Source organism: Triturus cristatus, chromosome 3_1 (assembly GCF_964204655.1).
Source record: "Triturus cristatus chromosome 3_1, aTriCri1.1, whole genome shotgun sequence".
NCBI lineage: Eukaryota > Metazoa > Chordata > Amphibia > Caudata > Salamandridae > Triturus > Triturus cristatus.
This window is the reverse complement of record NC_140583.1, coordinates 749,171,749-749,197,680: the sequence shown is the minus strand read 5'-3', so window position 1 is coordinate 749,197,680 and position 25,932 is coordinate 749,171,749.

The window sequence follows — 25,932 nt, the reverse complement described above, 5'->3', positions numbered from 1 at the left end:
ATGTGGGCCCCCCGCCATGACTATGAGGCCTCTACCATGTGCCCGGTAGTCGTTTGTGAATCAGGCCCTTTTTGTTTGCTCTCTCATGGTAGGAATTTTGAAAATGCCGGTCCCAGGGGATGGGGGGGCCCAGGGCCATTAATGGCTGATAGTGGGGAACCACATGGCACCCTCACCTATTGGAAACATTTTGACCCTGGGGCGGGTTCCCCATGGCCTATTGAGGCTGTCTCCCCATTTGTAACATTTCCGCCCCAAAGGTGGGCTTCCCAGGGCCTATCATGGCTCAGGAAGAGGGGGTTGCACTGCCCCCAACCAATGGTTAGACATTTCAGCCCAAGATACTTTCCCTGGGGCCTCTGATGGTTTGGGTGGGGTCTGTGCAGCACCCTTCCCTTATATGCACAATTTGGCTCAAGGGGTGGCCCCCCCAAGGCCTTTAATGGCTCGTGGGGGAGGGCTATGCAGCCCCATCCCCTTATTAAAAACAGGCAAAGGGGATGCTTCACCAAGACCTAAACTTAATGAATGCAGCTCAGCATCCATAGTGGGAGTAGAGAAGGATTGCCTTAAGTTTTGCTGAATTGGTTTTGGTTTTGGCCTGGGGGGTCCTTTTGTGTCCCTCCATGAGCCTAGGGGTCAGGGTATCCCTACCAAAGCCCCTTATAATACTGCAGGGCAGTGGACTAATATCCTGAGTCCTGTAATGGTTGCCAGCAACATTCTTCTGATGTTGCTGGCAGTACTTGCTCCCACTGAAGTCTTGCTTACAAAGAAGCGAGATGACGCAAGTGAAATAAAGCTTCCTGGCCAATCAGGATACTCTATGCTTAAATTGGTGCTCCTGCGAGAGTCTTTCAGGCCTCTTGCAGACCCAACTTTCCAGATTTACAATTATTTTTTAACCTTGATTCCTCAAAAACTAGTGAATGAATTTTCACCAAATTATAAAAGGCTCAATCTGCAGATCAAGATCTAACTTTCGTCCAAATGTGATATTTCTGTTAAGCTATTTTTGTGGTAGCCCATCTTAAGAAGTCTATGGAAAATGCAAGGGGATTTTTGTGTTTTAGGACCCTTCCTCTTTTCTCTGCCCCTGCGTGATGGATCATCCTGAAACTTTCCATGCACATATACATATACACAAACACACACACAGATATATATATATATTTTTATATTACAGAACCTCTTTTCCTCCAGCGAAGAAAAAGAATGGGTCGCACTCCAGGGATGGTTTCAAAAGTTCATTTTTACTGTGGATAAAGAATCACTTCCATAAGGACATCAGAACCTACACATTTCGTTCTCACAGAGGACTTGATCATGGTAACGCCCCTTGCCACAAAGTAGCCAATATAAATCAAAACATTTTTTACATAATTTCCCGGTTCATCTTCAACGGGCATTATGGGAGTTGTAGTGCTAAGTGTTATTTATTACATAACGTTTTTAAAAGTCAAAATAAATTGAATTGTGACAGTGAAAAAGTGATTTCTTTTTTAAAACCTGCACCTGAGGATGAATTTATGACTGGTCATTAACTAGGCATGACTAATATTGGCCTATAGCGCCGCGTTTTATATGCATTTGATCAAAAGGGTGTTAAAGGCACAAACCAACCCCTCTAGCGGGTTATCCCATTTTCATCATTCTCAAAATGTATATACTCCTCAAGTGGAGAGTGTCTCCTGAGTAGAGAAAAACTTGTCACGCATACACATGATTAACACTATTCAACAAAGCATATAGTTTGTAAAGCTAATAGTTTGTAAAGCTAATTTAGAAAGTCTTACAAATTTCATGCCATATATTTTACCCAAACGAAAAAAAGAATATAAAAGTTTACATGATTCTAGCATTTCAGAGGGGAAGTAGTAAAACCAATTTCTTATTAGGTATTCCTTCATAAATGTACATAAAGTTCTTCACTCTGATTGAGGCCATGTGGTGTGAATGATCTTAAAGCAAGGATATGTCTGGATTCTTTCTGTCGGGATTTTTTCTCACGATCTCCGCCTCTTACTTGGCAATTCACTGTTTCGTTGGCAAAGAATCACAGTAGTTTCCAGTCACTTCCGCGGTGTGCTTCCATGTGCTTGGCTACCGAATTGCTGCTGTCTTTATTTATTGTGTCTTTCACGTGTTCCAGAATACTTTTTTTTAGTTCGCATATAGTGCTCCCCACGTATTTTAGTGAGCACGGACATTCTATGACATAGATCACATATTGGCTTTTACATGTTATCAAGTCCTGAATTTTCCAGGTTCTTCCATCAGCCATCCTTAGTTCCCATGTGTTTTTAGCAATTTGGCATACCTTACAATTGTGGCATTTCATAAACCCCTCACTTTGTAGCCATTGTGATTGTTTTTTTTGTATTTTTCAAAAATGGCTATGGGTCAATCGATCTCTTAAATTGGTCGCATTTTGAAAACTGATACGATCATCAGTGAAGATATTCCCAATGTTCCATTAGTAACTTTCAAAAAAGCTATAGCCACCAAAGACATGTTGGTGCATAGTCATCAAGTTAAAGATATGCCTAGATCAGGTACTTTGAAATAGATGCAGGGGGTTTTCCCGTACAGCAAGTGCAAAGCTTGCAAGCACAGTAAAATTGTTCTGGGTTACAGTATCCCGGAAACAACAGTTAAATGGAATATATCTAAGTTTATAACCTGTAATATGGCTTATGCCTTGTATTGTCTAGTGTGCCCATGTGGATTAAGATATGTGGGTAGTACTATTCATCCAGTAAAAGTTTGCATCTTAGAGCATTTACGAGCCATTGCTAAGCAAGATCAAGCCTACCCAGTGGCCAGGCATTTCGCCAGCATACACCAAAGCAACAGGGATCTGTTGATGTTCTTTGGCCTTGACCATGTCCCAGTTAACATCAGAGGAGGGGATAGAATTCAAAGATTGCGGAGACTAGAGTCCCGTTTCATCATTGATTTGCAGACCAAAACCCCGAAAGGGCTCAATAGCGGGGAAGAATTGGTAGTGCATTTAGGGGAGTAGCTTCTACTTATGAGTTTGCTGTGTGTGTGTGTTTAGGATGTCTATAGATAACATGATCGAAGACGACTGCTAATTAATTGTTTGTTTTTTAGGCACCATTAGGTTTTGAGCCGATACACGGCATTATAATAATCTCTTAGGGGTTTTCTCTTAAAATACATTTTAATACTTTATTTAGCCATGTAATAGGCACCTGCCATAAACTAAGATCCTGCTCCATGATGGGGCACCCGGCCGATACACGGCGGAATTGGGTCTTTTGCATGGCGGATTTATATTTGTATCCACGATTGCCTACTAATAACAAATTCATTGAAGTAACATGGGTAATAACAAATGTATTTTATAAATGTTTGGCCGATACACGGCACCATAATGTTAACTACCCTTATTTCAATACTGCCTAATGTGACATGTCCACGCAACATCAGGACACTTAAAGATGGCGCTTGAAGTTAAGCGAGATAATGTCCTTCTTTCATGTTTATTGTTACCATGGAAACAAGTTAAAAATGGGCACCGCTGCCGCGTCAGTAACACCGACGAAGGTGCGAATGCCGAAACGCGTTTGTTGTTGCTGATAAGAAAATAACGTTTCTTTTGGAATTTGCCCGTGAGTGCTGGCTTGTGTTCTGGTATACAGGAGCATTGGAGCGTATATATATATATATATATATATATATATATATATATATATATATATATATATATATATATATATATATATATATATATATATATATATATATATATATATATATATATATATATATAAATATATATATATACAGATCCAGGTGCCATGGGTTGCATGCAGGGGGCACATGATTTGTCCCCCTGTCTGCATGCACCCTAATGTTCCTGCAAGGGACATGCATTTGACGTTCCCATTGAGGTGCCTATTTCAAAGTCACCACCCTCGGAATGTCTAAGGACTGCCCAAAAGTGACTTCAAAAGTGGTAATCTGGCAGGTGGTCTGTGTTGGCTTTGCTGTAGCAGCGTAGCACCCACACCGCCAGAGTCATAACAAGTCTGAAAGCTTTTTTTGATTTGCTAATAATTTTGGCTTTGTTCGACAGATGATGAAGAAATTTTCAAAACTAATATGCAAGTTAGTTTAGCTGCTGTCTTGAAAGTTTTGACGTGATTTGTCAAGCGGGGGCCGAGAAAAAGGGATGGGAACAAAATGATTTTTCTCAATGCAATGTCTGTAGGGATTTTACCATATTTAAATATGGCTACAGCCCGAACCACTGATGGAATTACAGCAACTTTTGCAGAAAGGTAGATCTTGGTCTAGAAAGAGACCTTTTTATAATTTGGGGTAAATCTGTTCAGTAGTTTGAGAGTTATTAAAGAAAGAAATGTATAGGTATTTAGGGGAGCAGATCCTCTGACATTCGGGTACCTGCCTTGGTTACCTGTGGATCTGAAGCCCAAATGGAAAAAAAAGTATAACCCGCTCACACACCATACCCCTGCCAAGCATGGTTAAAAGCTGTGTGCAGCATGGTAGCGTTAACTGCATGCTGCGCATTTGACCACAGGGTAACCACCTGGAGACCATACTGGAAAATCCAGAGATTTTTGGAGTACACACCTCATCCTTTAGCGGCAGAAAACTGCAGCTAAAACGGCGATAATGGGCTCTATGGAATTCCAATTGAAGCCCATGTTAGATGTGAAGGACATCTAACCTGAGCTTCAATTGGAATTCCATAGAGCATATTGTCAAGCCCATTATCGCCGTTTTAGCGGCAGTTTTCTGCCGCTAAAGCGGTGATAATTTGATCGCCTGTCTTGATAATATGCCCCCATGTGATTTGCCAAGAATCACAGGATGTTCAGCGTCATTGCTGAGACTCGAACCCAGTTCCCCAGATTCGAGGTCAACCACCCTAGCCATTAGGCCAACTCCTCTCCCCAAACGGTATTGCATACAAATATCAATATTAAGACAATCTGAGCTGCTCTTGACATTCCAGATGAAGTACAAGTGACTTTTAGCTTAAGAGGGTCTCCTGGGAGCAACCTGAGGTGTCACTCTGAATTTGTTATTCCAGGGTGGAGGATAAGTACAATTATTGCCAACAGAGTTTCGGGTTAGAACTCCAGAGTACAGTCCAAAGAGATGTAAACAACAAACAAACATGGCTAACCACTGTTTCTAAAGCCTCATTTAAAACTGATTTGTAATGAAACAACAAAAAAGAGGCTGCAATTCTCATGATTCTAGTTTAAATGCTTCTACTTTAAAAACTTTAGTGAAATTAATATTTAAGGTGGAGACCGGTACCTTGAGGCAAATAATTACAGCTTGCCTCCATGTACGTATACCACATTGGTTGAAAAGAGTTCTTAGTAATCTCTTTCTTTCAAGCAGTGGACCAGGTCACAGGCACATTAAGTGGATGATGTTCTTCTCCCTGGTCTTACACAATATGAATTGGATGCAGTTGATGGTCCTATGCCAAGGCACTGCATGGACAAGACTTGGAGGGAACCAAAGCAGTGTTTCATAAAAAGCTCTTTTAACTGCGGTGGCCACCCCTTTTCTAGGTAGGGCTGAGGTTTAAGGGATTTGTGTTTTCCTAGGATCATCAATGCGTAGGATCTAGCTGCAAGGACAACTTTAGCACAACAGTTGGTTATCCAATAGAGACTTAGGTTATCCAATAGAGACTTAGGGCACCATTACGATGTCGGGCGGACAAAGTCCGCCTGCCCCGTAATGGTATGCGGGACCGCCCGCCAGGGGTGCATATCCCGCTGTGCATATTAGGATGCGACCGCCACCCTGGCCGTCGCATCTCGCATATTGAAAATTGTGGTCGCGCGGTGCCTGCCACCTTGTGTATGGCAATGTAGGGGGTACCATAGGTAACCCCCCAAAGGGCAACCCCCCACCCTCCCACCCCTCAGGGGCTCGTAACAGGCCCCCAAAGCAATCTCCGCCGGCCTTTCGCCATTAGCCATTACCTCCCTTTTCCATCCGGTCGGCAATCCGACCGGCGGAAGAGCAGCGGACGGTCTTTCGATCCGCCACGGTGCCCCTCGCCATGCTTATATGGCGGTGGGTCCAACAGGGGCATTTGGCGGGTGGATCGCCACCGACGGCCTGGAGGTGGCAATCCTTCCGCAATGCTAATGACCCCCTTAATTCTTTCCCATACTTTGACCTTGGTGTAGGTGCCTTTTGTTGCAGCTGTTTGGTTTAATAGACCAAACACTAGCCTTATCTGAGCCAGTGAGGCATTGAGCAGGAGTTGAAAAAGTGATCTGAATATTTTTGTTATGATTATGTTGGAAGTAGCCCAAACTCTGCTTCGTAGGGCCTCGTATCCGTAGGAGATGCACGATGGAGGTTTTGCTGTTATTACCTTTAGCAAGGGCAAGTTATTTAGGAGTCCTAAGGATCTCTGTAAAATGTGCAATATGAGGAGTAGGTTGCTGCCCTTCCTCTGATAACCCTGCTTGTGCTGAAGGAAGGAGGCCTTGCGGAGGCTGAGCGCTTAATAAAACCCTTGCCATTATATATTACCCTGAGGAATCTGTAAGTTTTAACCAATTCCAACTGACGTCCTTGTTGGACCCAGTTGTGAGGTTTCTGCTTTCTTTTGCTCATATTGTTGTTTTTCTCATTTATGGGCATCCTATTGGCAGAGAAGTAATGGGATAGCATGTCAATATGTCATTGCAAGCCAATTTTTGGATTCCTAGATTGATATTGTTGGTTTCCATTATGCTCCGTGTTTTTTAGGACCAACCTCTGAGACATTTAACGTAGGTTCAGCCCTTAATGTTAGTAAACATGGCATCTCAACCAGTGGCGGCTCGCAGAGGTAATGCTGCAGGGAGGTGGGGCGGGTGAGGGGCTGGGCGAGGGGTCATGGAGTCGGACATTTTACCGGCAAGAGTAAAGTAAGTAACTAAATATATAAAACTATTTACCTTGCGCTCGCTACATCGCCAACTCAGCGATGCAGCGAGCGCAGTAAATAGTTTTATTTATTTAGTTACTTACTTTACTCCTGCCCATTGTATGTCCGACTCCACTACCCCACTACCCAGCACCTCCTCCGCCCCTCCTCACCACCCCGCAGCACTCCCTCTGCGAGCCGCCACTGATCCCAACAGTACTTTATTTTTGGCTGAAGATTGTTTTCAATAATATGAAGCAATCCTTCTGTGCAGCACCTCAAGAGTTTGATTTCACTTTTCACAATTCTATCCACCACTCCCCATCTTGCAATTTTTAAAACAAAGCTAAAATCCTCTTGTTCCAAAGATATTTTGGTTGGAACTGAAATAATAGCTACCCCTCTAATCATCCCCAACTATAACATAACTTCAGTTTGACCACATTCACTACCCCCCATTTTGCTGTTACAACCCTATCACAGTTTTCTAAGAGCTCTAGCCATTTCAAAATACTTTCTAGGGTATCTTACTTTAGTTTCCTCTACTTTAGTCCTTCTGGTTCCTTCCAATGTCACCTTCATCTCTGGCATTCTGCACCACTTTGCTGATAACATACCATGCCCTAGCTCCAATTCACCCTTCCAATTGCATGTCATTGGCTTACTGAATGATATATGGACTATCTTTTTAATGATTTCTCTTAAATTCTCCTTTCTCTATTCCTTGTACCTCCCCCAAATGGTCTTTTTTATCCTGCTTCTCCTCCACATGTCCTATTCATCCTGCTCTTGTCTTAGTTTTATTAGCAACCTATTGTGCCTGTGTTTACTAGTTGTTTATTTTACACAGGTGTGTAATATTTCATATTTTCTTATTGATTATTATGTGTAACCTATTGTTACATTGCCGTGCATTTATAGTTCACGCCATTAAAAAACTGCACAAATAAATGTTCTTTGGGGAGAGGTTGTAAATCTAAAAACAAGTGAAATTTATCAGTTCCATTTATCGAAGAAGTCATGCCTCTTCCAGTTTAATCGTCATAACCTCACGCATGATACTAAAGATAGCATCTCAGATTACAGCATGGTTGCCATCTTTAGTAACAACCCATATCACATTACAATTTACATTGTCAATGACATCATTGATAATACTTAGCCTGTCCGCTCTCCACAGGCCCTTTTAGTGCAGGCCCTGATGTATATGCCTCACAATATGCCTAGTTTCCTTTTTTCCAATTTCTTTCTGGACAGGTCTTGGCTTATTACCCACATCCCAGGAGCCCAAGTGTCACATCCATTGCAGGGGCTATGCATGCTCTGAACTCAGCAGGTGGCCTTTGGTCAGGCCCTGCAATCTTGGTTCCTTCCCGAGCGCCCACTTGATATAACATTTGGTAATCCCTAGCAGATTCTTTGCACAGGACATGATCTTTAAACAATATCTGTTTTAAGTGCCCCTATAGTGCACTAGTCATGGCCATCAGCCATACCAAGCATGTTCTATTTGCAGGTCTTCGCCTTTAGCCAGGCCTTTTGCTCACTATGCCTTCCTCAGTTCCCACTTGGCTTACTTTTGGAAATGCCTCTCCAATTCTGGACCCAGGACATGTGCTCAATGCCATTTCTCACATATTCTACTGGACATGACCTTTGACTTTGGCCAATCAACAATGCCAGATTACAGCTCTGAGAAACAGCAAGCATTTGTGGCTTTGTGGATGTCCACAGTGATGTCATATGGAATGTCACTTGAGATGTTATTTATAATGCCATTTGTGATCTCAGCTGTCATCATCTTCAAGGCCATAAGAAATGCATTGGTAATTAAGTATGTGTAGTTATCCTTAGCTGCCTGATTTCTTTGGTATTCTGGTTCTAGCTTTTATATATATTGTTTCATCAAATGACATTCTTCACAGAAGTTTGTATGTTTATTATAAGGATAAAGATCCATGTTTTCTATTTAACAGAGATTTTATAGTGATCTTTTGTGTTGTTGGTATGACATACTTTATACTGAGGGCTAGTATCTCAATAAAATGGTCTCTTAGGACTAATTCAGGCTGTCACCTCCCCCACAAACACAGCGGGACACACACTCAACCCCGTCTTCACAGAAGGATACAGTGTTTCCTACAGCCCACCACAAAACTTCTTTTGATGGACCACCACTGCATCCATTTCTCCTTCAGAAAACCCACCGTACACAAGCACACATTCTGCTTCCCCCACAGAAACTGGAACAAAGTCATCAAAGAACAGCTCACCTCCGCCCTCACCAGCATGCCACTTCCAATGACGCCAGATGCCAACACTACGGCAAGCAACCTCCACTGCTGGATCACTAACTGGGCCAACATACTCGCCCCCCTCAAGAAACCTACAGGACGACACAACAAGAAAGCAAACTGGATCTTCATTCAAGCCAACAGCGCCATACTCGCTGCCACTGACAACAGCAGAGCCTTTGACACCGTCTCCCACCGCACACTAGCCACCAGACTCCACAACGCCGGCATTCGAGGAAACGTCCTCGACTGGACATGCTCATTCCTCACAGGCAGAACTCAGTGACTTAAACTCCCGCCGTACCTCTCAGCACTAACAGAGACCAGATGTGAAGTACTCCTGGTATCCTCCCTCAGCCTCGTTCTCTTTAACATCTACATAGCACCCTTCATCAGAAACCACAGGCTCAACAGCGTCTCCTATGCAGACGATAGCCAGCTTATCCTCTTCCTCACCAAGGAACCCAACATCATCAGGCACAACTTTCAAGAAGAGATGTAACTTGTCGCCACCTGGATGAAGGAAAGCTGCCAGATACTTAACTCAGAGAAAACAGAAGTCCTCATCGGGGGCTTCACTTCCGCAGCATGGGACAATACATGGTGGCACCCTGCCCTCGGAAACCCCCCCTCCCCCGACAGACTATGCACGAAATCTTGGCCTCATACTGGACTCAACTCTCACTAGGAACCGTCAGATTAACACCTTATCCTCTGCCTGCCTCAACACCCTCTGCATACTTCGAAAAACATTTAAATTGATCCCCTCAGAATTCAGAAAAATGGTCACGCACACCCTCATCACTAGCAGACTGGACTACAGCAATGCTCTCTAGGCCGGAATTAACACAAAAACTCATTCACAAGCTCCAGGCCATCCAGAATGCCGCAGCCAGACTGATCCTAGACATCGCTTGTCACAACCACATCACCCAACACCTCTGTGATCTCTACTGGTTTCCCATCAAAAAGAAAATAACCTTAAAGCTCCTCATGCAGGCATACATGGTCCTCCACAACATCAGACTAGCATACCTAAACAACCGCCTTTCCTTCCACCCACCCAAGAGAAACCTCCGATCAGCTGACCTCTTTCTGGGCACCATCCCACGCATCTAAGACAGAACGGGTGGAAAGTCCTTCTCCTACCTCGCAGCCAAGACCTGAAACAACTTCCCCCTCCACCTCCTGCACAGCCCTACACTGCTCCAGTTCAGGGAGGATCTCAAGACCTGGCTTTTCAAATGACCACAGCACCCCATGGAGATCCCCCCCCAGCACTTTGAGACCCTCAAGGGTGAGTAGTCACACTTTACAAAACCCCTGATTGATTGATTGTGTATGCCCAGTGGTCTTTAAGTACATTTTATGGCCATCACCAAAGCCTTGTGTCCAGTCCTCAAGCCAAACTGGGGCTGGATATCTTATTTGGATTTGTCCCGTCAGTATTGGGAATAGGGTGTGATAATCAGGAATATGCTGTGCTAAGACCCTCAGCCCCTCAGCCTCTCCTAGCCATCGGCTATGAACAGTGGTCTTTTTTTCCTCAGGGTGTAGCCATTGGTCATGACCTGCATGCTGTCCCAAGTGTACATTTACCTTGATCAATGGCATACTATCTTTTTTCCACTTTCCACTTGATATAGCGCATCAACTCATACTGAAGGTATATTCCAGTGCTGAACCAACAAGAAACAGAGCCACAACCTGAAACAGCAAAGTCTTCAGGATTTTTAAAATTTGGCAAAGTTGGAACAGCAGCGAAGATGATACAGAAGTTGATTCCAGGTAGATGGGGCTTTAAAGAAAAAAGCCATTCCAGCAAATCTGGAAGTGCAAATGTGGGGAATGGCCAGAAGCACCTTCTCGCTTGATCTAAGCATTCTTGCAGGACATTAATACCAAAGTTTGTCCTTTAGGTAGATGGGGGCTCCTCCCATCAGAGCCTTGTAGGTGAGGCAACTTATATTGAAAACAATGTGCTTTTGAACCAGCCGCCAGTGTAAAGTTTTCAGTTTGGGTGCTGAGGGAGAGCCTGACAAGAGATTACAGACCAGGCGTGCAGTTGGGTTTTGCACCACCCAAAGTTTGGCCCAAAACATGGCACATGGCAGATTACCACCTGTAATACCCGGTGAGTCCTAAAAAGGCTCTCACCTCTGTCTGGGTCTTGGAGGGTTCCCAAGCCAGGATTGTATCTATGTTTGGCTGTAGGGGTGCCACCTGGCCACTTCCTACCTGGTGTCCCAAGTACACCACAGAACCCTGCCCGATCTGGCACTTACTCACCTTGATTGTGAGCCTGCCCTCCGCAGCCCCTTCAACACTTCCCAGAAGTGGTGCAGATGTTCCTCCCAAGTGGCACTGAACACTGCAATGTTATCCAGGTAGGCGGCACTGAAATCCTCAGTCCAGCCAACACCTGGTTGATTAACCTCTGAAAGGTGACAAGGACATTCTTCATCCTAAAGGGCATTGGTAGTGCCCATCTGGTGTGGAGAATGCTAACCTCTCTCTTCCCCCATCAGTTAAGGCGATTTGCCAGTACCCAGATGTTAAGTCAAATGTACTGAGGTACCGGGCAGCCCCCAACTGATCGATGAGCTCATCAGCTCTGAAAATGGGGTGCACATCAGTCCTCGGTAATCCACACATAACCAGAGTTCGGGTGGGGCACCGGATGTGGCAACCTTTGGGACCAAGACCACTGGGCCACAGAAAGGTTGGAGAGGAACCTTCTGCTTCCTGCCATTCTTACCAGTTGCCTGGCAAGTCTAGCAAGTCCTGCAATGAGTATCAGAACTCTTGCGCATTTGGGGCCAGTAAAAGTCGGGGACAAGCCTTTCAAATGTCTTGTCTTGCCCCAAACGTCCTGCTAAAGGCACATCATGAGCCAGACCCAGTAGGAAGGCTCAGAAGCACTGAGGTACCAACAGCACACAGGCTGACCCAGGCTCAGCAACCTTAGGCTCGCTATACAGGAGACCATTCTCCCAGTAAATCCAATGTGATCCAGACTTATCACCTGCTGCCTGGTTTGCAGCCTGTTGCCACAAACCCACAAGAGAAGGGCACTTCTTCTGCTCCTCGCATAGCTCTTCCCTGGAGGGGCCTCCTTCCTGCTGCCAATGGGTCTCCTCAGGCAGATCCCCCAGTTCAGCCACTTGTTCCACTGTCGGCTCTAGGGCATCCCCCTCAAGGTTTGCCTATTCCTGGACCGTGCCAACCTACCAAGGGGGTGAGCAGGGGTTATTTTAGGAGAGTATCCCCCTTACCCCGACGAGAAGCAAGGGTCCCTATTTGGGCAAGGGTACCTACCTCTGCCAAATCGAGACGCCCATTTCTAACACATGTTTAATTCCATCACATAGTTAAATGGGGAGTTCACTCGCCAACAGTAAGGTCCAAGGAGAATCAATCAACTTATCATGTCTTTGGTCAGAATGAGGGATTACTGAGGGAATCAGACCTGAAATTATGGATTCCCCACATTTCCCAGTAACTCATCATTTCTCAAAGAATTTTTAGGATTCAAAGGTTATTATTTAGACCTGTGGTATCATTTCCTCTGGGGTGCAGAATTAATACCCCCAAATACAGGGGCCTCTCAGTGAGGCTCTTCACAGTAATAGTCTCTTGAGAAGCATCGGAAATGATGCAAAGACACAAATTCTGTAGCTATCTTTCGGCAAAATGCAATTGATCACAACATTATTTCATTGAAGGAGCAAACTGGATGGTAGCAATGTCTAGACTGCACAGGATATTTCAATGTTTACGATTCATTGAATTTAATCCGACTTGGATATTTCACAGGTTGTATTACTACATCGTAATTCATGATAAAAGCTGTCGTATAAGTTTTAAAAATTAGACTTTAGTAGATTTGACTCCTGATTTCAATCAATTATATAATTTGATTTTATAGCTCAAGCCAGAAAATGCCTTCCATCCAGCAAATACAGTAAGAATTCAACGAACTCTGACTTTGAAGGTGGCCAGCGGAGCATCACTCGTGAGTGCTTTATATTTTACATTATTTGCTTTTACTAACTACTTTTTAACTAAAAGTTTCTCAGCACTCTATGTATTTTAGCTTAGAGAGTTTATTGGAAACAAGGGAGCAGAAAGGTAGAGGGTTAGTGATATATGTGGCTTTTACTTTTATTGATTCAGTGCTGTACTATTATTAACAGACTCTTAGGAGGCCTCTTTCACACATATGGGGATATGGTCAAGGAAGTGGCGGAGTGAGTCGTTAGCTGTCATGGCTTAACGGCTCACTCCGCCTCTTCTGAAATGCAAGGCTTCACCACATTAACAAGGATATGGTGCAGCCTTGCATTTTCCCCTGCACTGGCGCTACACTTAGCAGTGTAGCATTAACACAGGCACCCTGCAGTTTAAGGGTGTCTGCGTGCAGGGGAAAGATTGTTTCTGTACAGGAAGGTCACCCTTCCTGTACATAAACAATCTTTAAATGCCATTTTGTCGCTTCTGTGTGTGTTGCTTAATGCATCTCATATGGAAGTCACAAATTGGCATTTTCTTTAAAGAGCGATTATGTACAGGAAGGAAGACCTTCCTGTACATAAGCAATCCAAGGCATTTTGCTTTTTCCATGTGAGCTGCCCAAGGCAGCACACATGGAAAAAACAAAAACGAAGAGAAATAATGCATTTCTCCTTTTTACTCCAACTTAAGACCAGGTTTCCCCTGGTCTTAATTTTGGCGCTGCCACCTATGTACGCTGCACTTGTATATAGGGGGCAGCATCAAAATCAATGGGTGTTGCGGTGGAACGGCCACAGCAACACCCACTGCCCACCCCTTTCACGCTAAGCATAGAATAAAAGGGGGCCTTATTCACCAGGCAGCGCTAAGCCATGTTAAGTGGCTTAAAGCTGCCTTGTAAATAGGGCTAAGCTCTTATCGCCACCACAATGTCTTTAACAGTGACACTGTGGTGGCGATAGGGGCTTGTATATAAGCCCCATAGTGCTTCCAGTTGCTTAGAAGCATGTTTAAAAAACCAAAAGTAAATCTCCCATGCACTTATGATCATGGCTTTAGTGATAGTGTACATTTCGAAAAAAACTACCTTGCAAAATTATTAGATGCTGGAAATGTTTTTAATAGGATGGTCCCAGAGCAGCAATTCCTCGATATAATGTAAAACATAAGGATTATAAACTGTGTGCTTGTGGTTGTTCCCCCAATAATTTTACAAGATTGTGTGGCACACTGAAAAACTGACAGCTAGATGTGTTGTACAATGTTTTAACATAACCGTGCACAAGCTGCATTTTGTTTACATATGTATGTTTTACTGAGGGTTTGATAAGACGATACATTGGTGCTATATTAACCAAAATAACCTAATAGATAATGTGAACTAGAATTAAAACATTACTTTGAAATTACAAAGAATGCTTGTCCTTAAAAGATATTGTGATATATGGCCTGATTACGAATTTGGCAATTCAACCACGAGAACATGGCAGTGTTTAAAAGAAGCCGTATTATGTGATTGCAATGAGCAAGCAGCAGTCTTTCTGACAGTGATGAATGTTTTTTCATGTGTGTCGATGTATGTGTGTTTATTCGGACTGCGCAAGTGTCAAATGTACACATATAAATGGCACGTGAAACAATACCTACTACCCATTGCTGGACTCAGAACAGTATGTGCCCTGTCTAGCCAATGGATAACTGGAACAAATCAAACTTACCTGGATTTCGGCACCAACAGGGTCGTTTTCTTTAGGGTCAAGATGCAGGTGTGAAGGGTGGACCTGAAAGAAGGGATCCACATAAGAGACAGAAGGGAAAGAAATGGGTGAGTATGCCCTTCAAATCCTTCAATCTGCCAACTCGAAGCAGGCAGTCCCATCACCACTGTCAGCTTGTCAGAAAGTCTACTCATAATTCGGACTTCAGGAAAACTTCTCTGTACCGCCCTATGACTGGTGCTTTCCCCTGACCGAGACCGCGATGGTCTGCGACTGCCTGCTGGAGTGGGTGGCTCGCCGACAGTTATTCCTACATCAATCTGACAATCTCATAATACAGCGGGCAGACCACCTAGAAAGTGGCAGTGAATCCGATGCCGATGTAATGGCCATTCCCGAACCATCAAAATCTAATCATCAGGCCCTTAGTGAAGAACTTCTGAAAGATAAAAGCAATTAATTATACCTTTGCAAAAAGCTGACAAGAAAATACAATACAAACACAAGGAGATGATGGACAGACCGCTGAATCTTTTCAGATACTCACCCCCAGTCACACATCTGGGTTGAATCCATCATCATTCTTTAGCTCACTTTGCCACTCCAATTCACACACAGCTATATGCAAATCAGTCTTTACCCAGTGCCTCATGGGAAAAGTCCAGCCCGAACTGCCAAACCATGTCTTCCCTGGACTGGAAAAAAACAAGCATCCTGGGACCGGTTTCGGGCTAACAGCCCACATCAGCCAGGTTAGCTTGAATCCAGAGGCAAAGTGAGCAAGGGACCCACGTCTGGGCATACCCTGCCAACTTAGAGCGAACAAAGCGAACGCATGGAGATGATGGACGGAGCGCTGAAACTTTAGAGAAACTCACCTCCAGTCACACATCTGGGTTGAATCCATCATCATTCCTTAGCTCACTTTGCCACCCCAGTTCAGACACAACTATATGCAAATCAGTCTTGACCCAGAGCCTCATGGGAACAGTCCAGCACGAACTGCAAAGCCATGTCATCCCTGGACCGGAAACAAGCATCCTGGGACCAGTTTTGGGCTAACAGCCCTCATCAATGAGGCTAGCTTGAATCCAGTGGCAAAGTGAGAAAGGGACCCACGTCTGGGCATAAGCTGCCAACTTAGAGTAAACAATGCGAACACAAGAAGGTGATGGACGGAGCGCTGAAACTTTTCAGACACTCACCCCCAGTCACAGATCTAGATTGAATCCATCATCATTCTTTAGCTCACTTTGCCACCCCAGTTCAGAGGCAGCTTTATGCAAATCAGTCTTGACCTGGTGTTTACTACCCCCACCCTATCCCCTATCCCTCCCCCGCCCTGCCCCACCACCCGCACCACTTCCTCCACGGGCCGCTACTGTAGCCAGGTGTGGGGCCCCAAGAAGACATTGACTGGGAGGCAGCCTTAATGCATTCAGGAGAAGACACTATTTCAGCTTGAATGAGGTTGGTCCAGTTCAATATCCTTCAAAGATCCTATTACAACAGGTACCAAAGCTATACAATAGAAAGGACTGACAGCCCCACACGCCTCCGTTGTAGGTTAGAGGATGGCACACTCTTACACATGATATGGAGCAGCCAAAAGTAAGCGTGTACTGGGGGGGACAGAAACAGAAGCAGTGATGAGTGTGGACATACCCAGAACACCCCAAAACATCACATTGGGCATACCCAACAACATTGACAACCCTCAAATGAACTTGCTGTTTGCCCACTGGGTTCTGCCATGGCAAAGAGAGATATGGCCAGAACATGGGTGTAGGCCAAGGTACCTACAAGAGCCGAATATGTCACGTTACAACGGGTGTTGTTACCACGCGGTAGGTAACAACGCAGTCGTTACAACGACCGTGTTGTTACCACGCAGGGCTTTACATCGCACGTTGTTTCTACGACTTGCGCTAGATGGGGTGCTGGACTTAGGAATAGTATAAATTACTATTCCTACTGCAGTTAGCGCAACAGCAGGGAATGTGTCAGATTTAAAATCCAAAACATTCCCTGGTGTTGCACGCCACCTAGCGCAAGTCATAGAAACGACTTGCGATGTAAAGCCACGCGTGATAACAACGCGGTCGTTGTAATGACTGCGTTGTTACCTACCTGCATAGTAACACCTGCATTGAAACCGCTGTTTTCCACAAGAGCCATATAGTGGGAGGGTATGAACAGGTGTATGGAGGCAGAGAGAGTGGTGTACAAGTGTTATGTTAGACCCAAACTTATTTGACAAATTCTGGGGACCATGGACCGTCCAAAGGCAGGAGGGGAAGGTGAAGACAAACAAGGTGGGATTAAAGGGACTCTTGGGGGTGTGCATTGTTCAATATGTATGTTTTGAAATGAAGAAAACTGAAAAAAAAATATCCATTTCAAACCCTATTATAATATTTCAATAGCATTAAGATTGAAAAATGTACTTTATATGCCTCATAGGCCCATGAGACACCTGTGTCAGGCAGAGGGGGAAGGAGAAAATAGTTTAATCCTTAAAACAGTATTGTTGGTATGCGCCTATGGCAATCATTGGGTGCAGGGGGAAATTGGCATAATCCTTTAAAAAGTATTGCTGGGGCACAGGGTGTGCAGGGGGAAAATTGAATATTCCTTAAAAAAAATATTGCAGGTGTACGCCTCTGGTCTATGGCAGGCAGGGGGTGTAGGGGAAAATTGAGTAATCCTTAAGTATTTACTGCTGGTGTCTGCCTATGAAATGCCTGCGGCAGGCAGGGGGAACAGGGAAAATGGCATCATTCTTGCTGGTCTCCCTACGGGCTATATGAATCCTATTGGAGGCATGGAGGTGCAGGGGAAAAATAAAAATAAATCATAAAAGAAAAACTGTGCATACATATGACAATCATGAACATCCTCAAGCATATTAAACACACAACAGAGGAAAAAGAAAAAATTAACAAAAAAACAAAAAGGCATAGGCCTCCTCTATCAATGTCCCTAGAAAATGGCATTGAAAAGTGGAAGAAACAGAACATACTGGCTAGGTGGCTACTGGGAGAAAAGGCACGGACAACAAAAAACACATGAAGGCCTGTGGCAAAAGCAAAGCAAACTGAGTACATAATGGCCGTCGGCCAAATGGCCACCAAGGGCAAAGGCATAGAAAACATAGAACACATGAAAGCCTCTGGCAAAACCAAAGCACAATGACTACAAAATGGCCACCGTCCACATGGCCACTAAGGGCAAAGGAATGGACAACAAATAACACTTGCAGGCCTACAGTAAGGGGCAAACAGAGTGCACAAAAAATGCCCCCCTGCCTAATGGCCAGGAGAAGAAAGCCAAAATGGTGGTTTATGACAAACAAACACTGGCTACACAAAAAATGGCCACTTTGCCAGCAAAGGAAGGAGGCGTGGTAAACAAAGAAGAAACCACAACCATTAATTCAGCAATAAAAAAACTAAAATGATGCCAAATCCCAAGTACTAAAAAATTAGCTGACTAAAATACTTTAATACTTTGCAGAAAAAAATACAATACAAAAAAAATATTTTGCTTTTAATAAAGACCATTTTAAATCAATTGATGTTTTTAAAAAACATATACCACAGGAACAGTTGTTTAAAATATACCCAAGTCCTTGTGATGAAAACTATGCCACTACTGGAACTTCAGGCCACCCACAATCAAATAAAAAAATGGAAGAAAAAGAAAATGTAAATGCCCTCCATCAAACCACAAACTTATCCAAAAATTATTCAACTTACTTGACTTCTCACAAACAATCCCTACAAATCCAATGGTATATACTGCAGGAATTGCAGACAAAGAAGATAGTGATCCTTTCCACTCAAAATCCAAATAAATAATGATCAAAGGGTGGACAAAACACTGGGAGGAGCATTCTGGACACGAAGAAGAAGTTGAAGTCTCTGTGGCACTTCATGTTGAAAAAAAGAAGTTAAATAAAGTGTCTTTCATGCTAAAAACCGACCTGAGCAATCTGTTTGAATTGAATAGTTACTCAAAAATCCAGTTTTGAGTTGATTTTGCTGCTGCTTGAGTATAAATCTACTCGAGAACCAGCCCTCTGAAAGCAACTGCTTGGCACCACCTGCATTGGAAAATGGAGCCTGAAGTCTTCCTAACAACCAGAAATTGTGCTTGGGCACACCAAATCTGCACTCCAGCTTGCTTGATGGAGTCTTGGTTGTTCCCGTTATCATTGCGTTGATCAAATGGGAGCAACATTCTGCCTTGAGGTAATTGATGCAATCTGGCCGGAACTCAGTAGTACATGAGCAAAGCCAATTCCGGCAAATCCATGCTGCATGTAATTTTCAGCTCTCCCTTAGATTTAACCACCTTGACCTTTCATCTAGTAGTGAAGTTATCATACAACATAAATCACTGCAACCAATGAGCTGTCATCCTCATTTGAACAACTGGGCATAACACCAATCACAGGTTCTTACCATAACAAAACTAAGCTGGCGGAGAATCTTATCCCAATAGGTCAGTCAGATCATATTACCAATATGGGCATGTCAATTTGCATTGTATCTTGATATACTCTTTTAGTATGACTGGAGCAATACAAACTCCATACCTCTTGAAGTTTAATCAAAATATTTGGGAGTCACTTAGTCCAATTGGGAGAAATCAGGGACTGTTGCATTTTCAGCCGTCCATCAGGGCTCCTTGTTGCAAACCCCATGACTGCCTGACATACCTGTCAGTACAGATGGCCGTACCTAAACCCTACCCAACCTGTCTATGAAGAGCCCTAGCTGACATGTTTGGACCCTGCTATACCCTGTCTGCACATCCAGAATACCAGCCATATTACTGTATGTAACATCAACAAACTCTCCAGTTCCTCTTACCTGAGCACAATGGAAATCCTTTTCCTGCTCTACAAAATACATATGATGAGTGGTCTTTCCAGATGACCCCTGTCCACTCCTGACACTTCAACTCTTGATCCACGTATTCTGTTTGTACTGTGCTATTTCATCATTGGCAGTGTGGCAAAGTGAGCAAGGAACCCACGTCCGGGCATACCCTGCCGACTTATGGCAAAGAAAGCATACACAAGGCGATGATGGACAGAGTGCTGAAACTTTTCAGACACTCACCCCCAGTCACAGATCTGAGGTGGCGAAGTGAGCTAAAGAACGATGATGGATTCCACCCAGATCTGTGACTGGGGGTGAGTGTCTGAAAAGTTTCAGCGCTCCGTCCATCATCCCCTTGTGTTTGCTTTGTTTGCCCTAAGTTGGCAGGGTATGCCCAGATTTGGGTCCCTTGCTCACTTTGCTGCTGAATTCAAGCTAGCCTGGCTGATGAGGGGTGTTACCCTGAAACTGGTCCCATGATGCTTGCTTCCGGTTCAGGGAAGACCTGGATTGGCAGTTTGAGCTGGAATGTTCCCATGAGGCACAGAGTCAAGACTCATTTGCATATAGTTGGGTCTGAACTGAGGTGTCAAAGTGGCAAAAAGAACGATGATGGATTCCAACCAGATCTGTGACTGGGGGTGGGTGTCTGGAAAGTTTCAGCGCTCCATCCATCATCTCCCTGTGTTTGCTCAGCCTTCCAGGAAACTCTTTACCCAATTGTCTCCTGGATCCAACCAGTGGAACTGCATTCTATAGGTGAGTTGCAAGGTAGGAGAGTTCTATATCAGGGAGCTCACTCTCGACCCCATCCCAAGTCTGTTTAAGCATGGGCAACCCTATGCATTTCCATTTACTGGTACAGAGCAGGTCTATGATCAGACTGTCTAATTCAGCAAAATATTTCCAGGGCATTTCATATAATGTATAAACACCTGGGGAACAGCTCCATTTTTACAAAGGACACTCCATCCAACAGTGACAAAGGGAGATACCTGCAGAAATGGGTTGATGCCTTCAAGCCCTCCAGCACTCTGCCTATGTTGAGATCAAGAAAACGTTGTTTCATATGGGCAATCTTGACCCCCAGATAGCATATCCCCTCCGTCCCCCACAGGAGCCCCACCATCAGCAGCATCTAAGGCTGCACCCCCGCCAGGCCACTCATCAGCAACAGATGAGATTTGTGAACATTTACTTAAAGACCTGACGCTTTCCCAAAGGTCTGCAACAAATACAGCTAGGGGCACTGAGCCCTCCGGGTCACACAGGTATATTAAGGCATCATCAACATATAACGAAACAACATGGCGAACACCTATTACACCGATGAGAGAACATCGCGGGCGCATTACAGCGCACATTTTACATCGTGGGAACCTTTACAATGCATGCTTTTACATCGCGCATGCTCTTAAATCGCGGGTTTCCACATCGCGGGGATTTTACATCGCGCATGGTGTTACATCGCGGTTTGTTGATGGACAGTGTTATTGTGATGCGCATTTATTTTATTAACGTATATACGGATATACGTACAACGCTGAACAGCACTTTTTGAGGAAGCACACAACGTCTTTCTAATCAAAACAATACCATATGGGCGGAGCCAAAGCCCTTCTGTAGTAATGCACACATAATTGTCTTGGGACAGTTGCGCTGTGGAGACAGACCATAAAAAGACTGTGCCAAATCACCGGTGCTGTGCAAGGAATGTGGACTGGCAGTCACTAGGTCTCAGACCAACCACCTTCTACGTTTACTGCCTGCAAGAGACGCAAAACGGAATTCCGACACAGCAGTCCGGTCTAAGGGACAACCAACTCCCAATAAACAGATGGTTCAAAAAAAATTGTGGGATGCAAAGGCACAGTCTTTGACAGTCTTTGATGAGTATCACCACACCGTGGGGTAGCTTGGTTGGCAAAGAGAACTGTATTTGTCGCGATCCTTTGTTGGGCGTGTTTCGGTGTTGTGTGTAAGTGATGCGAGGTAAGAATGCTTTTATGTTGTCTTGGGGTCTTGGAACGGAGGAGGACGCATTGTATATAAAACCACAAGCTACAACTGTAATTAGCTGCTGCTTCTAATCTCCTTTGCAGCTCCTGTGCTATGTTTCATGGTTTCTATTTTGCTAGGAGCAGAAGGAAGAGGCCAGTACCAACCGTGGTGGTGTGCTATAGGTGGCCCTGTTGGGGTCGGGGGCTGCTGGGCTAAATCATAAAGGCGGCTTCTCATCACCAACACAGAGGGGCAGCGCGGTGCGGAGCCGGCAGACACCGCAAAAAAGAGGGGAATCGAGAAGGCTCAGCAATTCATGTCAGAAGAACTTGCATAAGGCAGAGACGCTTCTGAATGCATAAAATGATGCCAAAGTGGGCGAGTGGAAGTTGGTGACGTGAGCTGTAGCCATGAGCCTTTTTAAAGGCAAGCAGGCCAAGCTCTGCATAAGGGCCAAGAGGACAAGCAACGAACACTGCACCTGAAATACCACATAACAATCAGTGCTCGATCCAAACACCTAACAAAGATGAAAGGGTCAGCGAACCCCACCGCCTGGATTATCACGGAATATTCGTGGCAAATTCGATATTTCGACCAGTTGAAACCCTGTACAAGTAAACAAATGACGTAAGCAATTGCAGCACACAAGCAGACATCTGAGTCAATAAAAACGATAGCTTGGTAAACATATGTGGTATTTCACGTTCAGTATTTAGTTTAAAGTGATGCACTTTATTCCAAGTTTAGCATCCCAACGTGCTGGTAATAAGCAACAGAGGTAAAGGGGCAATGGCGCTCCTGAATTTCGTATTTGTGGGACATAAAAGAGAAAACACTGTTATAATATAACACCACACACATTGGTGTTATCACTCCCCAGCCTAATAAAACAAGCGCGCGCGTGCTCCAGTGCTAAGCAGTCAGAGTGATTCATTCTGACACCAACCCAGGAGGTCATTATTTGCTTTAAAGAAAAAAATGCTATAGTCCATACTGACATAATGCACTAAGCAACTACTGGTCTTCTCTACATCACTTGCATTTGAAGAATTAGCGTTGTGGGAGGGGGGGCAGTGGGGGCCGGTGGTTAGAGGCGGGATCACGATTTTGCCAAAATAAAAACCAGAAACTTTGGTATTAGCACTGCCGTATTTTCACAACAGTGTGCTGCCTTCTGCACATGTAAACAAAAGTATAAGGAAAATTCATGTACGCCTTCACCGGTTTAAAACTTATGAATACTTCTGGCTTACAGATATTCACATTGCTAAACCTTGCCTGTAGGACCAGTTACGTAACGCATCTTTCTATGAGTTTATGCAGGACAATACGGTAGACTATGCGTTGTATTGACTTGCGATTTTCCAGTGTGCGATGTCATGTACTTGCCCATAGAAATCACTGTATCTGCGTTGCAACACCGTGCATTGTGAACATTGCCGGTGTAACTGTGTTTGCGATGCATTGCACGTGTGGTAAAAGCACGCGTTGCAATTGTGTGAGATGTATGAACATACATCCCACAACATGCATGGTCTCCTCCATCAGTATTGCGCAGGGCTCCAGTACACAACGCAGGAGCCCAGCCACAGGTTCCATGGCCAAGGCAAACAATAATGCCAATAAAGGATATGTCTGTCTGGTACCCTGATATAATTGGAAACATACAGATCCAACACCGCCCACCTACACCCTGCCACCCGGGGCGGTGTATAAGAGTTTAACCCACTCTATACATCATGGGCAAGTCCCACTTTCTCAAGACCCCACCAAAGATATTCCCAGATAAGTAAAACGCTTGCTTGATATCCAGAAAAGCCAACGCATATGATCCCTCCCTCAAATGTGCCACATGATAGACATGGGACAACCGACACAGGTGCTTCTTTGTGGGGAAAAACACAATGATTCCGGTGTATCAGTGACATCATATGCGGGAGCAGCAGCGCCGCCAGTATGCCACTCAGTATTTTGACATCTACATTCAAAAAGGAAAACGGTCGATAGGATGACGCCTCACGAGGGTTCTTGTCAGGTTTCGGAACCAAGACTACAAGGGCCTAACACGTGGTATCAGATAATCACTCTTGCTGATGTGCATATGATAGACCTCCAGTGATTCGTCGGCTATTTGTCTGCATACTTTTGGTAAAATTCAGCCAGGAGACCTTCGCCTCCCGGAGTTTTTGCCGTTTTTAATCATTTCAGTGCTGCTAAGAATTCCACCCTGGTAGTAGGCTCATCAACATCTTCCACTCCCAATCTAGGGACATCTATCACAGCAATAAAGGCTGCCCCACATTTGCCCGGTCCCTGGCTGTGTCTCACATATGTCCTGTAGAGGTGATCCTAGAATATTTCATTAATTGCAAGCTGGGTGCTGACTAGTATCCCAGAATGATTCCGAAACACCAGCACTGGGTCCCGGGGTTCCTGTTGTCTTAACAGATGCACCAGCCTCACCCCGTCTTGTCCCCCTCTGCATGCAGCCTCTACCGGTTGGCAGTGTAAGTATGTTTCTTCAGCCTGTGCTAGTCATCTAATGGGTCTCCACAAGTTTGCTGCCATTCCCCAAGCTTCTACTGCTGGGTGGGAAGCGCTCTTTCTATTTCAAGTAATTGGGACTCCCTTGGGCTAACTCTCATTCCAACTGTCTACGAACCCAATAGGAGGTCTTATCACAGCTTGCTCTGATCACTACTTTCATTGGATCCCGATCATGAGCCTTACTGCTCAAACTACCCAGGTTTTCGTGGAAATTGTTGGTTAGTTCCTCATGCACCGTGGTGGCAAATGGTGGGTCTGTAAGTGCCTCTACACGTAGATACCACAGTGGGACTGCAGGTGTGTATGACCCATTCTAAGGCCCATGAACAATGGAGAGTGATCTGATAGATAACACTTAATCTCCTTCCCCCAGTGCCAGATTAGCTGATACAAAACAGTGGTCTAGATAGCTGTATGTCCTGGTGGCTGTTGTGTAACAGGAGAACTCTTTAGAGTCTGGGTGTCTCTAGCTCCAGAGATCCAGCAGGTTCATGCCCTGCATCAGGTCCCTCAATTGCCTTGTCATGTGTAGCTTCATATTTCTATGCAGCGATTTCTAATAAAGCTCCCCATCAGGGACACAGTTAGAGTCTCCCGCTAGCACAATATCTGCCCCCAGGTATGATGACCCCGCAGTTAACACCCCACTAAAGATATTCTCACAGTCCTTTTTAGGGGTGTATACATTTATCTGGCACACCTCACGCCCATCCAGATCCCCATCCAGAATCACATAATGCCACTTTGGATCTAGAACCTGCCCCCATGCCAGGAAGGGTACACCGGGAGCCACACATATCATGACTCTACAGGCATACTCCAAATATGAGGTCACATACAAGTGCCCCCTCCACCTCCTGTGGAGATTAGGGATATAATCCCCCCATACATGAATTTAAACATCTCATCTGCTGTAATTTGTCCATGTCAAAGCCATACTAAGACCAGGCCAGTCAGGCATACCACCACCCAACTACCCTTCGGGGCGTCCTGCTGTCATACACCTGTACTTTTATTCACATAAGCAACTTGTCGTCTATTTAACCTGGGCAAGAAACAAAACAACACCTCTTCTCAACATCCCCTATCCCATGGACAGTAAATCAGACACCCTCTGTCTATTACTCCTAGGCAGTGCATGAACCAGCATTTCCTGTCCCATTCCTAATAATAGAAAAAAGACTAGACCAAAGTAACCAGAAAAACAACTACATGCTTTGCTAGAGACCAATACGTTGAAGGAGCCACAAGGTGTTAGCCCCCAATCAGCCCCCACGTCCTCCCCGGCACTGGTGTCTCTTAGTCCCTTCTTCTGCTGCCACCCCATTATGTTATTAAAGAAATTTAAACATTCAGTCAGCCCCTTCGAGTGCTGCCCCAATATTGCAAAATATACAAGCCCAAGGCAAACATTAAAAATATCAGACAGTCAAACAAACAACAATCGGCCATCTCCCTTTTGGGCAAAGACTCAAAATCATCAGACATATATTGCTCTGGGCCTCTACAACCTAATGTCC